This window comes from Rhineura floridana, chromosome 7, assembly GCF_030035675.1.
Source record: "Rhineura floridana isolate rRhiFlo1 chromosome 7, rRhiFlo1.hap2, whole genome shotgun sequence".
Lineage (NCBI taxonomy): Eukaryota > Metazoa > Chordata > Lepidosauria > Squamata > Rhineuridae > Rhineura > Rhineura floridana.
Genome location: NC_084486.1, coordinates 123,074,529 through 123,092,447, shown reverse-complemented (window position 1 = coordinate 123,092,447; position 17,919 = coordinate 123,074,529). Strand labels below are relative to the sequence as shown.

At 44.6% G+C, this 17,919-nt stretch overlaps 1 protein-coding gene across 3 annotated transcripts in view; it reads right to left on the bottom strand.

The window, feature by feature from the left end:
* The window catches only part of LEKR1 (leucine, glutamate and lysine rich 1), a 132,053-nt gene extending 128,617 nt beyond the window's left edge, over positions 1-3,436 (bottom strand). Inside the window, exon 1 of one of the 3 annotated variants that reach the window (XM_061637129.1) lies at positions 3,257-3,436. The gene's annotated coding sequence lies outside the window, so the exon portion shown is untranslated. Of the gene's footprint in view, positions 1-1,424; positions 1,904-1,954; positions 2,032-3,256 lie in introns of those variants that run through there. The other 2 variants (XM_061637127.1, XM_061637126.1) reach the window with 2 other exon arrangements.
* Between the last annotated feature and the right edge of the window lie 14,483 nt (positions 3,437-17,919).

The window sequence follows — 17,919 nt, the reverse complement described above, 5'->3', positions numbered from 1 at the left end:
AAAGGTCATCCATCAGGGTGACCAAGGCCGATTCAGTCCCATAACCAGGCCTGAACCCAGACTGGGATGGATCAAGATAATCTGTTTCATCCAAGAGTACTTGCAACTGCAATCACCTTCCCTAAAAAGGGGGTATTTGCAACCGGTCGGTAGTTGTCACAAACCAATGGGTCCAGGGTGGGCTTTTTCAGGAGTGGTCAGATCACCGCCTCTTTCTAGGTGACTGGAACCACTCCCTCCCGCAATGATGCATTGGCCACACCCTGGATCCATCGGTCAAACTGAGTCAAACTTGTTTTTTAACTGTATTTTTATTGCTTCTATTGTAATATTGTATTGCATTATACTACAATTTGAATACAATGCAATATGATGTCCCTGTCACAGCACTCCAGCTTCCCAAGCTCCTGGTCCATGAGAGGAATCATAGAATAGTAGAGTTGGGAAGGGCCTATAAGTGTTGTGCTGCATGTAATTTGTGTGCTTAATTTAGTTTAAAGAAACACCAATTCCCTGCTCGATGCAGGAATCAAACTTAAAGCATACCCAACAGGTATTTTGTGTATTTTAGAAACAAATTTAAAACAATTACCTGGAGGCTAGCACCTTCAGAAGAGGTTTTATATCCTTTATGAAAGACAGAACGTTGAGGAAATTTTGTTGTTAACTTCCAAATATTTCTTTTCTAATATTAATACTGATTCCAAACAATCTTTTTTTACAAAATGGCTTTTTGGAGCCTCTTTTTGATTTAGTTCCCCCATGGCTTAAAATTTTGCCCTTGGCATCCTCTTCTGGAATCTGCCACCCAAAGTGACTGCTTCACCATCATGGCAAAAAAGTAGCCCATCACTGAGCCTGCTTGCAAAAAGGAACGCTCTGCAGAAGTACCACTCTTATTTCCATGCTTCTAATTAATCCATGGAGGACACATACACAGCTAGACCAAGACTGAAGGGAAAGTTTGGAACTTAGGACATATGAAACTTAGTCAGACCATTGGTCCATCTGGATCAGTACTGTCAACACTGACTTGCAGCAGCTCTCCAGAGTCTCAGACAAGGAGCTCTTCCAGCTCTGCTTGGAGGGAGGCCTGCGCCAAGGGGAGCAAGCATTTCCCAAACAAGGAGTTTGCTCCCCACCCTGTATATTACACCCACCTAAAAATATACTTTGCCCCTTCTATGCCACCCCCCCCAGATTTTTTTTCCTGGTACCGCTACTGACTTGGAGATGCTACAGATTGAATCTGAGATCTTCCTCATGCAAAGTAGATACTCTACGTCTGAGCTACAGCCCTTCCCCGTAAGCGTGCAGGACTGGGACAAACAGTTGCCTGATGGGGACTCCCTGATGCAAAGTAAACTCTCACTGAGCAGGACTTACTCCCTGGTTAGTGTGCAAAGGACTACAGCTTTACTCACCGGGCAGGAGGTCAGCAGAGCACTGGGAGGGAGAGCGAGCGAGAGAGCAGCGAGCTCTGTGGACACACACAACCACGAAACACGCCGCTTCCTCGTTACCCCGGCAACCAACCAGTTAGCCCGGCAAGAAACTAGAAGTAGGGCGGAAGTCCGTCCTGTGGCTTCTTGTATCCCTACCAGACATGTGCAGCATTACCGAGCATTCTATCAAGGTCCTTCCTGCCGATGTGTGATTGCTCGGATGAAAGCGTCGTTGGGTTCCGTTAGTCAGGCTTTCTCCCAGCGAGTGTCCGTAGGACGGTTATAGCCTAAGCCTATGCGTGTTTACTCGGAAGTAAGCCCTGTTAAATTCTATATGGATTACTCCGTAGTAATCGTATGCACAGTTACATGGGAGTAAATTTTGTTGGATTGCAATGAGACTGACTTCTAAACTTTGTATGGCGTTTTAGAGGCCGATTATTTGCAAGTCGGCTTAGTGGTAAATCATGTGTTTGCAGTCGCAGTGCCACTGAGTTAATGAGACTTACCCCCAAGCAATATATACTTGCAGAGCAATCCTACTCATGTCTGCTCGGAAGTAAGTCCTGTTGAATTAAATGGGGCTTACTTCCAGGTACTGGGTTAGGATTGCAGTCTTCATCATTTTATAGAGAGCTGCCACCTGAGTGTTTTGTCCGGGCTACAGAAAGACAGCTAGATAACCTTACTTAAAAAAAAAAATTAAAAGGTGATTTTTTTCCTTAGGGCTGAAATTATATTTTACTGTATTTTTAAACACTATATTTTACTGTTCTTCAATTATGGACCTATTATATTATGGATGTTGCATACATGCTAAATGTTTACAGCCATAGATCCCAAACTTTCCCCCCCTGGATCACCTGAAAATTGCTGTGAGTCTTGGCAGACTACATAATGATTTTCTACCTGTTGTAGCAATTGTAATGCTCACTGCAATTTTCAGTAGGTTTTTTATTTCTTCTTTTATTTCTTATATTGTGTTGTATGACAGTGTGCATTCCATAGAAAAACTGTAATACAATAAAATACAAGAAATAAAAAGACTCAATAAAAATACAATTAAAAATCAGTATGAATAATGTGGAGATGTGATGGACCATGTGAATGAAGCTCCATGAATCACTGGTGGTCCACAGACCACAGTTTGGGAACCTCTGGAATACAGTTAAATCAATAGTTGATGCCAGGGATCTGAGCCTTGGGGCTTTTGTGCAGGGCTCCATATCTCCTGATCATTTCCCTTTCTCAAATTTCTACCCCCAGGGCCCACTTGAGACAAAAATTAGAGACCCATCAGTCACAAAATAGTGGTGCAGGGACAAAGCCAATCAAATAGAGGCAGTTTGGCATAACCAGCTGGCAATTATTGACATTTTCTACTGATATATAATACATGTTTGGAAATGGCTAAATTCTTTGCCATTCTGGCAAGGAGTTCCATAGTTTTGCTTTCTTCAAGGTAAGTATGAATATTTGCTCTCATGACTCAGCCTCTCCCTTTCAGAAAGAATTTGCTGATCCAGAGGCTCTAAGTGGTTTTTTTGTTTTGTTTTTCCCTTCCTACTCCCACATGCCTCTCAAAGTATTTTTTACCCATTTCCTGTAATTTCTTCTCCCATTCACACTCAACTTGTACCTTATTTTACATACATACACACACACACACACAGTTTCTTCCATCCCTTTTCCATGATAGTTTTACATTCACTTCTTCCTCCTGTAACAGCTTCCTCTCTTATCCTCTTCCTTTCTATCCCAGTTTTGTTACTTTATTATTATTTGTTACAAATATTGAACTTTTATCTCACTTTATAATTTACTTCATCTCCTCCTCTGGCCCTTTCCCCTCAGAGGAGGGAGACTCTCTTGCCCCTCTAAAATTCTCTTTCTCCTTGCCATTTTTACTCAGCATACAAGGAGCTGCTACTGCTGGCACTGGTGTAACCAAAAGGCTAGGGGGTGGGGTGGCCAAGCAAGAGAGCATCTGACAGGCTGTAGCACTGAGGCGCACCTGAAAGTGTCCTGAGGCCTACTGGTGGATCCTGGCCTACTATTTGAAAAACACTGAACCAAGCAAATGTATGCCATGGGCCTGAGGCCTTTTAAGACTTTACCAATGCCACTGGTCAATGTCCTTGCTGATTACTGAGATAGGGAAATGACCAGAGTGGTTGGCCCAATTGCCCCCAAGCATCCTCTCCCTGTTGGTGAAGGTATACTTTTAAAGCAATATCATACCACTTTAAACAGCCATGCCATCCCTCCCAAATATCCTGGGAACTGTAGTTTGCTAATGGTGCAAGAGTTGTTAGGAGGATCCTGTTCCCCTCACAGAACTACAATTCCCAGAGTGGTTTAACCATCAATCCCTCTTTCTAGGGAATTCTGAATATTGTAGCTCTGTGAAGCTGCACCATTAGCAAACTACAGTTCCCAGGAGTATTTGTGAGATGCCATGACTATTTAAAGTGGTATGATACTGCTTTAAAAATATGGTGCAGATGGGGCCTGAGAGAGTGAACACTAGAGCAATGGTGGAGAAAAATGTGGGGTGAATCGGACTAAACCCAAGCTAGAGCTCACAGCAGGGCCAACTCTCTAGCAGTGAGAGCAGCAAAAAACAAACCCATAATTCCACCACCATTATATCAGCAGAGTCATTCAGAGGAGCTCTTTTGAGTATTTTGGAATTTATTACACCAATAACCCTTTAAGATTGGAGGGGAATACTCAGTGGCTAGGTTCCACCATTTTTTCAGCTCCTTTCATTCGCCTGGTAGTGCTAACAGCTTACCTGGTAGCTATGGCAAGCAAGACAGGAGCACATCTGTGCAGATAGACGCATCGCATCAGAAAGGTGAAACCAAATCACATGACTATATTTTGGGTGTTTTTAAAAAAATTCTTCCAGGCTTTTTAATGTGTTTAAGATGCTGTAATTTATTATATGTTAGTTTGATTCCCCGCACCCCCACCATTTTATCTTGTTCTGCAAACAGCCTGGGAAGATTTGCCACAGGGTGGCATAGGAATCTTTAAAATGAATAAGTAAAATAGTTTCTAATGCAGTGCTCACTTTACTATGACAAAACCTGGAAGTAGAGCTTGATTTGGGGTGGGAGCACACATCAGAACTAGGCATAGATATACAGTGTAATGCGGTGCATGTGTGCCCAGAAGTAAGCCCCAGGGAATTCAGTGGGGCTTGCTCCCAAGTATAGGCTTGCAGCCTCAGTTCTGCACCAGTTGTTCCAGGGATGTTCTGCTGGTGGAGCAACACTCATTTTCCTCTTAGCCATTTCTAGTAACATAATGCCAAAGCTGATGCCACTCAGCTGCTGTGCAACTGCTGTACTCCAGTGAACCTGAAAGCAATCAAATGGGACTTAAGCCTACTTGTCACATTTTGCTTTTGCTCCCATGAACTCTTGGTCTGGGTACACATCATCTCTGCTGGTTTACAGCATATTCTGTGCTGCTGCTGCTGCATGACAGACTGCAATGTCCTTGTATGCACTCTTGTAATCCACAGCCTGTTAGGTGCCCCCAGTTAAAATTAGCGGCCAGCACTTTAGACAGGCACAGGACATTCAGGCACAATAGGAGGAGGAAGAGGCCAGGGAAAGAGGAACCACCTGACCATTTAATGTGAACAAAACCAGGCAAGGTCCTGATTTCACTAGAACTCTCTGTGACCCCAGCACTGTCCCTTAAACCCTGGTCAATCCCTCTAAACTGGGACTTCTGTTTACCCTGTACTTGAACTGCCTTTGCTCTGCCAGCCCTGGATGAAAGCTCTTTCAGAGCAGCATGCAACAAAAGGGAAACAAACTAATACATGAGATGATCCTCAGGAATAAGTGGTGTTTCTGTTATGGCTCCATCCTAATGAAGTTAATTCCACTCATATGTTTAGGCCTTTTTCTTCATTCTCAATGATCAGTCCTTCTAAATCTATAAAAATCAAGGCTTTTGTGACTTCATGTCTTAGTTTGTTTTGCCTGCCTTACCATAACAAGGTTTGATGGCGACATTTCACATGAATTGCTTTGTTTCCAGACTGCTGAGGTAAGCTATCCGAGGTTGTCAGAGAGTCGCAATGCTGGGAACGGAGAGTACTGAACGAGCTTGTGTGTGTGTGTTTGAATCCTTGCTAAAGATTCTACCTTCCCTGCAAATTAGTCAGACACAGACTTTAAGCTTTAAAATAAGAAATAACTACTTTATTCTGGAAGTACATGCTTGACAGGAAAGAGTCCTATATCTAGCTAACTAGCTAAGTTGGAGCTGCAGACACTGAGCCCAGTGCTTGCCCTCATACTTTGGAGGAGAGGGAGAGACAAAAGGAATATGTCTGCTCCCCTCTCAAGAGAAAGAAGAAGTAAGAAGGAGGGAAGGAACTGTGATCAACATCTTCTGCATATCAGTCTAGCAGCAAGGGAGAGCAGGAGATCAAAGGACAGGTATAGCCTAGCAACCAAGAGCAACCCTTTTTAACCCCATGCAGCCTCAACCCACAAGTTGGAGTTGAACCACATATATTCCAACAATTGCTTTGTTTTCAGACTGCTGAGGTAAGCTATCCGAGGTGTCATCTACATTGATCTTAAGGTTGAATCAGATGGTTTTTCCCACCAGCTTGTTTGCACAAAGAACTGGGTGCATTGTCTACTTGTGTCAGTAGCATAACATCTGGAATTGTTCACACATGACTATACATCACTTGGCTTTGGGGACTGGCAGCTGCATGTGTGAACTGATTCCATTGCCAAGTATTGCATTTAAAAATATGAAAGTTCTATCTCGTGTGTGTGTATTCACACACACGTCAGAGATGGCCTATTCCCCAGCCACACATGCAAGCCATCACTTGATGTTGCAATCATGATCAACATGCATGTGTGACCCAGTCCTATGATAAAGATCTTCACAGTAGCCTCCATAAGCTGAGATTTACACACCTCCAGCTTATCTAACAGAAGCTGCTGTGGGGACTTTCATTAGAACCCACAACCAGCATTTCATAGTTCATTTGTTGTGAGCAGTTTGTGCAATGATTCATTGGAAATGGCATGTGAAACAGCTTGAATCATTTTTTTCTATTTCAGATGAGGGTTTAAAAAACTTCATCAGGTCTTGGCAAACAAACACCCTTCCTGAGCAAAATACTACCACCCATTGGATGCTTAACAAACCTCTGTTTTCCAGCTTGGTTTATTAAGTATCTGGTGGAGGGTTGCCTCTTGTATAGATCTGGCTTATGTCACACAATGTCATCCTGTCTTGTGAGCCCTTTTATGTCTTAACATACTCTGTTCCTGCAGATGTCACAACACTGACCCTCAATTTAAGGAAGGATGAGCTGATGCCATCCACTCTCCTGGAATGCACTAATGATCACGTAGGGTACTTCCAGGGGAACAAAAAGATTTTTTGAATGTCAGATATGCTGACCCAAAGACACAAGGAGACTGTGCCAATCCCTTTATTGATTTCTGCCAGTTGACAAGCAGACCAGGAGGTTCAGGGGAAGGGCTGTAGCTCAGTAGTAGAGTGCATGCATTACAGTGGGGGTGGGGAACCTCAGCCCTGGGGGCCAAATGCTGCCCTCCAGACCTCTCTATTTGGTCCCCTCATTGGCCATACTCCCTTCTCGTGCCACAATCCTTACCCTCAAGTGCTTTTGCCTAGCTGGAATGTGTCCCTCAACTGTGATAATGCCTCTTGGTTGCCTAGACCGAGGAAAGAGATATTTGCAGAGAAACCTTTGTGGCTGGACTGTAGCCTACTGTACAAAGGTAAGTCACACATATTGCTCTGCCCACTTTTGCTTTTGGCTCTGACCACCACTGGCATGTTGTCCCCCGAAAGTTCCCCAAGAGGAAATGCGGCCCTCAGGCTGGAAAATATTCCCCACCTCCTCTTTATGTGCCAAAGGTCCCTGGCATCTCCAGGTAGGGCTAGAGAAGTCTCTTCTCCGAAACCCTGGAGTTACCACTCAATGAAGGCAATATTGAACTAGATGCATCGCTGGTCTGGCTTAGCATATAGCAGCTTCCTATATTCCTGTAACTCTCTGAATCTTTAATTCATTCGCTGTGCACTGAGAAATACCGTAGAGAATATAATTTTCTAAACTTTCCTTTTAAAATCTCTGTAACTGACTATTGAGACAAAGTGTGTTGCTGATTTCCTTATATGTGACAGTTTGATTATATAACACAACTCTTGAACAAACATCTGGTACCATTCAGAATTATAAAAAGCTTTCAGCAAGCATGAAGGAAGCCAAATAAAGAAGCACTATCGCAGTGCCATTCATCCAAACGGTTCTCACTCACAGAGGGCCACTTCAACCAAGTGTTATTTCTAAAAGAGAAGTCCTACTGAATTCAATTGGGCTTATCCAACAAAAGTGCATATAGGATCACAATCTTATGCTGCAATCCAATACACACTTACCTGGGAGTATGTCCCATTGAACTCAAAGGAGCTTACTTCTGAGTAGACATGTACTGGATTGCAACCTTAGGCTTAGGGTTGCCAGGTTCCTGGCCTGAGACTGATCCTGTATCTTTAGGAGAAGAGAAAGCCAGCCAAGTGCAGGTGTTCTTGCAACCCTGTAATGGGAAAAACCACAAGGTGGAATTCCCCTTCCCCCTGCACAACTTTTAAAGATACAGAAGACCTCTTGGAGGCCAGGCCTGGCAACCAAGAGGTCTTTTGTATCTTTAAAAATTGTGCAGGGTGGAGGGAGAATTCCACTTTGTGGTTTTTCCCATTACATGGTTGCAAGAACACCTGCACTTGGCTGACTTTCTCTTCTCCTAAAGATACAGGATCAGTCTCAGGCCTTGAACCTGGCAACCCTACTTAGGCTGCCAATCTACACAGTTACTTGTAAGTAAAAAATGGAAATGGACTGCCTTCAAGTCGATCCTGACTTATGGCGACCCTACGAATAGGGTTTTTATGGTAAGCAATATTCAGAGGTGGTTTACCATTGCCTTCCTCTGAGGCTGAGACACAGTGACTGGCCCAAGGTCACCCAGTAAACATCATGGCTGTGTGAGGATTCAAACCCTGGTCTCCCAAGTCATAGTCCAACACTCTAACCACTATACCACACGGGCTGTCACTTGTAAATTTCACTGTATAAAGTGGGATCTGCTTTTGACTAAACTTGCATCAGACTGTCCATGTTTATAATACAACTCTTCTCATAATGTCAAAAACCAACAGGCTCTGCTGTGAGTTACAATCCATCGGGATCAGAGCCTTTTCATATGTACTGCTACTCATACCTACCTTACTCATAAGTACTTATATCAGCAGTAATAGGAGTTTGGGACGTTATTTCAGATTTCAGGTGAGATTCAGTAACATTCAAAAGCCCAGTCTTGTTATATATAGGTTAAACTGCTTTAAAAAAACCACCTAGTGTATTTTAAGGGCATGTGTTGTGAGTTTTTATATACTTGCAAGTAACTATAGCAATGTCCTCAATATAAAACAAACAAGCATCATTGGAGGGGTATGTGTGTGAAGCATATATCCCTTTGGTATGCATGCTTAGTAAATAGCAGGCCCATTTAACTGTTTGCAACAATAGTCACTCCATATGTAGCAAACAGGTACTCCTGAGGAATAATCACTTATGGTCTGAAAGATGGGGAAAGACTCCCTGCCTCCATCTCCCTTAATGGTGATCACCTTAGGAAAGAACAAATGCTTCTTGCACAGCTTTGCTGTGACAAATGCCTGTTGCCCTTCTGCCTCTCGGGAGCTGCCGCCCCTGCTAACACCACCTCCTCTTTCTTGGCGGTGCCAATAACGATAATGTTATTTGTTATTTAATGTTATTTGTTATTATAATGTTATTTGTTATTTAATTTTTGTAAATTGTATTGCTTTTATTATATTTTTTTTGTATTTTTATATTGTATTTTTATACCTGTGTTTATTTTTCTTTGTAAGCCGCCTTGAGGGCCTTTGGCTGAAAGGCGGGGTATATATAAAATTTAATAATAATAATAATAATAATGATGATGATGATGATGATGATAATAATAATAATAATGGTGCCCCTGCTACAAATACTTATCAACAATATAAGAAGAGCCCTGCTGGATGGATGACATCAAAGGTTCATCTTGCCCAGTATCCTGGTTCTCTCAGGGGCCAATCAGATGCCTCCAGGAAGCCCACATGCATGTTGTTCCTCAGCCAAAAGAGTCAAAGAATCATGCTCCACATGGTTGTCATGACTAATAGTAATTGATAGACTTATTCTCCGTGAACAATAACTCAAGGGATTATTTACTGTTTACACCTGGCCAGATGGATGTCCGTGTTACTGTGAGGAAATGCTGACTCTTCAAGCACTGATCCTGCCAGGGACAAGAAGAAAAGCCAGACTGATTTGAACAAATGTTCAGTTATTGTCATCGTGTTCTTCTCCCACACTTGACAAGGGTAATGCTGAGGCGTGGCTCTAAGGCTCTCTGAGCAAACAGAGACCGTACAGTGATTCCAACAGCAGATAGGATGCCAAGTTCCTAACTGGAATGGCTCACTTCCAAAGCTTAGGTATAGTCTTGCTGTAACTCCTGGCAGTGTGTTCTCCAGCTATTGAGAATATTTGGGAGACAACCAGGCACAGTTAAACACTCCACTTGTGTTGCCCAGATTATGGGAACAAACTGGAATCAGTAAATATTTTGCAAAAAAATGCAGGAATATTCCTGCACTACAGTCTAAGGACATTATCTTGTGCTACATTAAGAAGGTAATTAGGTTGAAAGTGTTTATGAACTTAGTGAAGGCAGCCACGACTTCAAAGGTTCCTTTCTTTTATAGAAAAGGCCTAATTTTAATTCCCTGCGTAAATAGCCACAAAAGCCTCCCTTTTGTTTTTTTCCTCACAGACAGGGAATCCATGTTTACACTGGGTTGCATCAAAGCCAGAGTTGTAACATTAGACATTAGAGTTTAAGATAGGACCTCATAAGGTCTGTTGTATTGTTCTATGGTCCTATTCTTAATGTCTTAAATTGTCTTAGTATCTTAAGTGTATGTTTCATGGTTTTAATGTCGCGAATAGTTTAATTCTATTTTAATTGTATATTTTTGTATTTTTTTTACCTATGTGTAGTTTTTATTTGTAAGCTGCCCTGAGTTCCAGTTTTGGAAAAAGGGCGGGGTAAAAATAAAGATTCATTAATTCATTCAGAGCAACTGGGGCGGGGAGGCTTTCCCCCCTCTTCCATCCCAATTCACTGTCTTCTCTCACCAGGTGGAGAGGCGTGGGAAATGTTTAATCCCTCAATGAAGAAGACTCCCTCCCAGTCCTGGGAAAGTTCTGTTGAAAAATTGAAGGAACACCCTTGGGTTGCAATCCTATGCAGCTTTACCTAGGAGTAAGTCCCATGGAACTTGCTCAGTAAACATGCATAGGATTATTGCTCAGTATCTGGCTGCCAATAAGGCGAGCTGATGAAAGGGGCGCCGATGGGGCTATTTGAAGCAATCGCTTCTCCCGATAAAAGAGGAGACGTCGCGTTCCAGTTCTTGCAGCGCTCCCAGGACGAACATTCACTGCTCGTCCCAAGCACTAGCGTGACTGACTCCCCGGACTGGCTGCATTTGGCAAGCGGGAGTCGCAAAGGCTTAGCAATTAAGCGGCTCCTCCCCGCTGCGGCACCTGCACGCCAGCCCGGCAGTAGCAGCAGGAAGAGGGCGTCGGGGTCACTGGAGTGGGAGGGGAAAGCAAGTGCGTGTGCGCTCGGTTGCCAGCCCGCTGATCCTGTTGCAGCACGCAAGCCTGAAGCCCAGAAAGCAACGGCAGCTGGCCTTGCGTGCCAGCGGCGCACGCAAGGCACTGCACAGGCCGGGGCCCGGCACGGAAAGCGCCGCGCGCCCTTTCCAAGGCTCCTCTCTCTCCGCGCAAGCAAACCCCGGCGAAGGCGACTGCGTTGGCCCTGGGGAGCCCCGGCGCACCCCGCAGGGCATGATCCAGCCGGGCAGCCCGAGGAAGCGTCTGGCGCCGCAACACATCGTAGTCACGATCTGCTTTCCAGGGCGCGAAGCGCAAGGGAGCCAGATGGCACTGCAGGGCACGATTCGGCACACGGGGAAGGGGGAGGGGGAGGGAGAAACCCTCGCCTCGCTGCACGCCACGATCCGAGGAGGGGCGGAGGGAGCTGGCACCGCAGGGCAGGAAATACTTCTTCCAAGGACGAGCTTCTCAGTGTATTTCTATAGAGTGAATATTCTCAAAGAATATACTGCAACATGAACATTTTATAGAAAGGCGGGATATGCACACAGAAAATAAAAATAAGCACGTGACCTGTTTCCCTCAGTATTCCAGATCCCCATGGAAGGAGGAGGGCGGAGTGCCTTATTTCTGTCCTACCGCGCGTGTGAAAGGTTCGCCTTCTGCCCTCGCAGGGAAGCTTCATCCACAAGGTTGCCCCGTTCTCTGGTTCCTATGTCTCTTTAACCATTTTAAGGCAGGCGAAAAGTCAACCTATGATGACGCTTTCTGTCCCTGCATGTCGGCAGAGGGTCTCTGCTGGATTTTTCCAATATCTATCAAGAACCCACAGGCGCCCTCTCAGAACGAACAGCAGGCGAGCCTACTAATGCAAGATGAGCGGGCTGGTTGTGATTTATGCACGTCGCCAGCGACACATATTTCAGTACGTGGTCAGAGGTACTCTCTCCTTCCTTCTTTATTCTATCCCAGAGTCCTTATTTAAATTAATTAAATCAAGCCCTTAAATGTGAACGTTGAGGCGACGGTCAACCCCCATGGAGTCTCCTGACATTTTCGGGCACGACCTACCTCAAGTGATGACCCTGTGTACGTGTGTTATTGATTTATAATCTACCCTTTTTCCAAGAAGCGTATATGGTTCTTCCCCTCAATTTTACCTTCACAACAACCCTGTAGGTTAAGCTACTGCTTTGTGAGCTCAGAATTTAAATTTGGATTTTCCAATTCTATTTCTTTTTTATTTATTCAACAACCCTGTGAGGTAGGCTAGGCTGAGAGACTGTGACTAGCCCATGGTCACCCAGTGAGCTTTATGGCTCAGTTGCGATTTGAACCCTGGTCTTCCAAAAGTCCGACGCTCTAACCACTACACTACATTAGTACAAACATTTTAAGTAGTACACCCTGGCTCTTATTATAAAGGTTGGGAAGATGGGGGGGGAACCCTCAGTGATTCCTCTCGGAAGAAAGCCAAGGGCGTATGGGTTCAGAGATGGTAAGTACTGACCCATTGCGCATAGTTTTCAGGTCACGCACACAACTCCAGTCGGCCCAGGGCTCAACCCCAGAACTAGTTTTGAATACCAGATGATGGTATTCAGCAGTAATGAGAGTGTCTCTAAGCACGTGCAGAAAGTACCTCTCTTGCTGCTGAGTAACTGGGGCCCATCCCCACTCCCTTTGGGACTGAAGCTGACAGGAGCTGAGAAAGGTCCAGTTCGGAATAAACCTCCCCCCTGGGATAAAAACCAAAGAAATGATGAAATTTTAAAAGAGGTAGGCCTAGAAGTAGGCATTGTGAGAGCAGGGGCACAGGATATAAATTCAGAAGAGCAAAATTACCACAGGCCAAACCACAAGTGCCAAAGACACTTGAAGAGAGACACTGCTTACAAGTGCCTGTACGCTAATGCTAGGAGCCTTCGAACCAAGATGGGAGAACTGGAGTGCTTGGTCTTAGAGGAGAGCATTGATATAGTGAGCATAACGGAGACCTGGTGGAATGGAGAAAACCAGTGGGATACGGTTATCCCTGGATATAAACTATATCGGAAGGACGTATTGGTGGCGGAGTCGCTCTATACGTGAAAAAAGGCATTGAATCCAGCAAGCTCGAAACCCCAAAAGAGGCAGACTCCTCCACAGAATCATTGTGGGTGGTGATACCATGCCCCAGGAGGGACTTAATACTGGGAACGATCTATCGTCCCCCTGATCAAAATGCTCAGGGAGAGCTTGAGATGAGATATGAAATTGAGAAAGCATCCAAACTAGGAAATGTGGTAGTAATGGGTGACTTCAACTACCCGGACATAGACTGGCCGCATATGTGTTCCAGTCATGACAAAGAAGCAAAGTTTCTAGATATTCTAAATGACTATTCCCTAGACCAGTTGGTCATGGAACCGACCAGAGGGACGGCAACCCTGGACTTAATCCTCAGTGGGGACCGGGACCTGGTGCAAGATGTAAGTGTTGTTGAACCGATTAGGAGCAGTGACCACAGTGCTATTAAATTAAACATACATGTAACTGGCCAATTGCCAAGAAAATCCAACACGGTCACATTTGACTTCAAAAGAGGAAACTTCACAAAAATGAGGGGATTGGTAAAAAGAAAGCTGAAAAACAAAGTCCAGAGGGTCACATCACTCGAAAATGCTTGGAAGTTGTTTAAAAACACTATATTAGAAGCTCAACTGGAGTGCATACCGCAGATCAGAAAAGGTACCGCCAGGGCCAAGAAGATGCCAGCATGGTTAACGAGCAAAGTCAAGGAAGCTCTTAGAGGCAAAAAGCCTTCAGAAAATGGAAGTTTTGTCCGAATGAAGAAAATAAAAAAGAACATAAACTCTGGCAAAAGAAATGCAAGAAGACAATAAGGGATGCTAAAAAAGAATTTGAGGAGCACATTGCTAAGAACATAAAAACCAACAACAAAAAATTCTATAAATACATTCAAAGCAGGAGACCATCTAGGGAGACAATTGGACCCTTGGATGATAAGGGAGTCAAAGGTGTACTAAAGAACGATAAGGAGATTGCAGAGAAGCTAAATGAATTCTTTGCATCTGTCTTCACAGTGGAAGATATAGGGCAGATCCCTGAACCTGAACTAACATTTGCAGGAAGGGATTCTGAGGAACTGAGACAAATAGTGGTAACGAGAGAGGAAGTTCTAAGCTTAATGGACAATATAAAAACTGACAAATCACCGGGCCCGGATGGCATCCACCCGAGAGTTCTCAAAGAACTCAAAGGTGAAATTGCTGATCTGCTAACTAAAATATGTAATTTGTCCCTTGGGTCCTCCTCCGTGCCTGAGGACTGGAAAGTGGCAAATGTAACGCCAATCTTCAAAAAGGGATCCAGAGGGGATCCCGGAAATTACAGGCCAGTTAGCTTAACTTCTGTCCCTGGGAAACTGGTAGAAAGTATGATTAAAGCTAGATTAACTAAGCACATAGAAGAACAAGCCTTGCTGAAGCAGAGCCAGCATGGCTTCTGCAAGGGAAAGTCCTGTCTCAGTAACCTATTAGAATTCTTTGAGAGTGTCAACAAGCATATAGATAGAGGTGATCCAGTGGACATAGTGTACTTAGACTTTCAAAAAGCGTTTGACAAGGTACCTCACCAAAGACTTCTGAGGAAGCTTAGCAGTCATGGAATAAGAGGAGAGGTCCTCTTGTGGATAAGGAATTGGTTAAGAAGCAGAAAGCAGAGAGTAGGAATAAACGGACAGTTCTCCCAATGGAGGGCTGTAGAAAGTGGAGTCCCTCAAGGATCGGTATTGGGACCTGTACTTTTCAACTTGTTCATTAATGACCTAGAATTAGGAGTGAGCAGTGAAGTGGCCAAGTTTGCTGACGACACTAAATTGTTCAGGGTTGTTAAAACAAAAAGGGATTGCGAAGAACTCCAAAAAGATCTCTCCAAACTGAGTGAATGGGTGGAATAATGGCAAATGCAATTCAATATAAACAAGTGTAAAATTATGCATATTGGAGCAAAAAATCTGAATTTCACATATACGCTCATGGGGTCTGAACTGGCGGTGACCGACCAGGAGAGAGACCTCGGGGTTGTAGTGGACAGCACAATGAAAATGTCGACCCAGTGTGCGGCAGCTGTGAAAAAGGCAAATTCCATGCTAGTGATAATTAGGAAAGGTATTGAAAATAAAACAGCCGATATCATAATACCGTTGTATAAATCTATGGTGCGGCCGCATTTGGAATACTGTGTACAGTTCTGGTCGCCTCATCTCAAAAAGGATATTATAGAGTTGGAAAAGGTTCAGAAGAGGGCAACCAGAATGATCAAGGGGATGGAGCAACTCCCTTACGAGGAAAGGTTGCAGCATTTGGGGCTTTTTAGTTTAGAGAAAAGGGGGGTCAGAGGAGACATGATAGAAGTGTATAAAATTATGCATGGCATTGAGAAAGTGGATAGAGAAAAGTTCTTCTCCCTCTCATAATACTAGAACTCGTGGACATTCAAAGAAGCTGAATGTTGGAAGATTCAGGACAGACAAAAGGAAGTACTTCTTTACTCAGCGCATAGTTAAACTATGGAATTTGCTCCCACAAGATGCAGTAATGGCCACCAGCTTGGACGGCTTTAAAAGAAGATTAGACAAATTCATGGAGGACAGGGCTATCAATGGCTACTAGCCGTGATGGCTGTGCTGTGCCACCCTAGTCAGAGGCAGCATGCTTCTGAAAACCAGTTGCTGGAAGCCTCAGGAGGGGAGAGTGTTCTTGCACTCGGGTCCTGCTTGCGGGCTTCCCCCAGGCACCTGGTTGGCCACTGTGAGAACAGGATGCTGGACTATATGGGCCACTGGCCTGATCCAGCAGGCTCTTCTTATGTTCTTAAGGAAGCACTTCCTTGTCAGGAGAGGAGACTTTTTGCTCATGTTTCAGGCTCGTTTGCTACAGGGCAGCTCCGCTCCCCACCACCAGGCAACAACGACCTGCTCCTAAGAAGTCTCAGGAGGAGCTCCTCCCATTCCTACTCATCCCCCACCCCGCTGGGCAATGTAGGGCGGGCTTCCCCTCCTCTTGGCGCGTCATAGCCCGCTCTCTTCGCCACATGTCTCCTTGGGAGGATGCCGCCGCCGCCGCCGCCGCTTTATTTATTTTTCAGCCGCGCTTCGCGTGTTAAACCCACATAGATGGATGCAAGTGCCTCCGGGCTGGGCTTGAAGACGCGCTGCTGGGAGCTTTGCGTGCCGACTTGAAAGCTGCCCTGATTCGCTTAATCCGGCACTTAGCAATAGCACCGTCGGCCTGGCCTCTGATTCCCCGAAGCGGGGCGGCTGGGTAAGAGAAGTGGGGGGGGGGTTGGCCTTATACTGGAGGCGATACCCGCTCACCGACCCACCAGCTGATTCTTGACGTAGGGGCGTGACACGCGTTCCCACCCTCTATCGTTAACCCAATTGCAGGCCAGAAGTGACCACTGTCAACATCCCGGGAGGCCGCCGTAGCTTGAAATGCGCCTGCCATCCTCCTGGAGCTAGTTTATGATACTGTACAAAGATGGCATGCACGCGCGCAGGCTTCACTGGCCTCTTTGAATATGAACGCAGGGGAAGCGCTCAGTACAGAGTTTCAATAGGGGAAGGATTCAGTAGATCTGCTTAGTCTCCCTGCCAGTTTCTATACCACGGGATTTGGTCCCCTGGAACATCTGACAGGGTGAGGGAATAGGAAAGGCAGTGACCTTGAGCATGTGCAAAGTGCCTTTCCCTCAGGTCGCAATAGACACACCTACATGATGACTACCTAACACATGACCATAGCTGTGTGGCACATCATAATTACAGTATTATGACTAAACATTAAGAGTAGGGCGAACAGGACACCTGCTTTGGGTGGAACCTGGACACAGGTGCAAAATGGACGTCACAAGTTGTATTATGTACTATTATTAAAATACTGTTAAATTACATATTTTTTCCATTATGGAAAATTAAATAAATGTTCAACTGATGAAGGTGAACATCTTTCAAAAATGGATCATTAAGTCATGGACACTATTTGTTGACTTACCTGGTGCTCTTCCTCCCTAGCCATTTCTCCCTGTTGCCTAACTTGCCTATGCTATATTTGGTTTTATTATGCCCTGCTCTTTCTCCCAGAGCAGCAATCACATGGTTCCTGCCCCAGTAAGCTTAGAAAACTTAGACCCACTTAGCTCCAGCAGTCTGGAACTCCTTTACTCTCCTTTCAGACCACTCTCTGTGGACTTTCTGCCTAACGCAAAACAGACCAAGACATTTTCCATGCAGCAAAAGGTGAGAGGAGGCAGAATGATTTTTGCCTTACATTTTGTACAAATCTCCACGAAATGAAAAAATTAGTAACAATAATGTATTTTGAAAAATGATACAGAAAAAGCCCCGAGACAGCGACTTCCGCTGTATAAACCTAGATCTACTTATGATTTAACAGCCCTTCAAAGAACAGACCCGCCAGAAATATTTAAAGGCAGCCCAAGCCCTGCAAACCTACATTGCACAACTGCACAGTGTTGTAAAGAGCAGTGCAAGGAAGCCTAGGGTGCAGATTTTGTATGCTGTGTAAGCAAAAGAAACATAAAGAAGCAAAGCCTGTCTGAGCCAGATTTAACAGCACAGTTTTATTTACAGTATGTTTACTCACAAATAACTTCCACTGTTTTCAT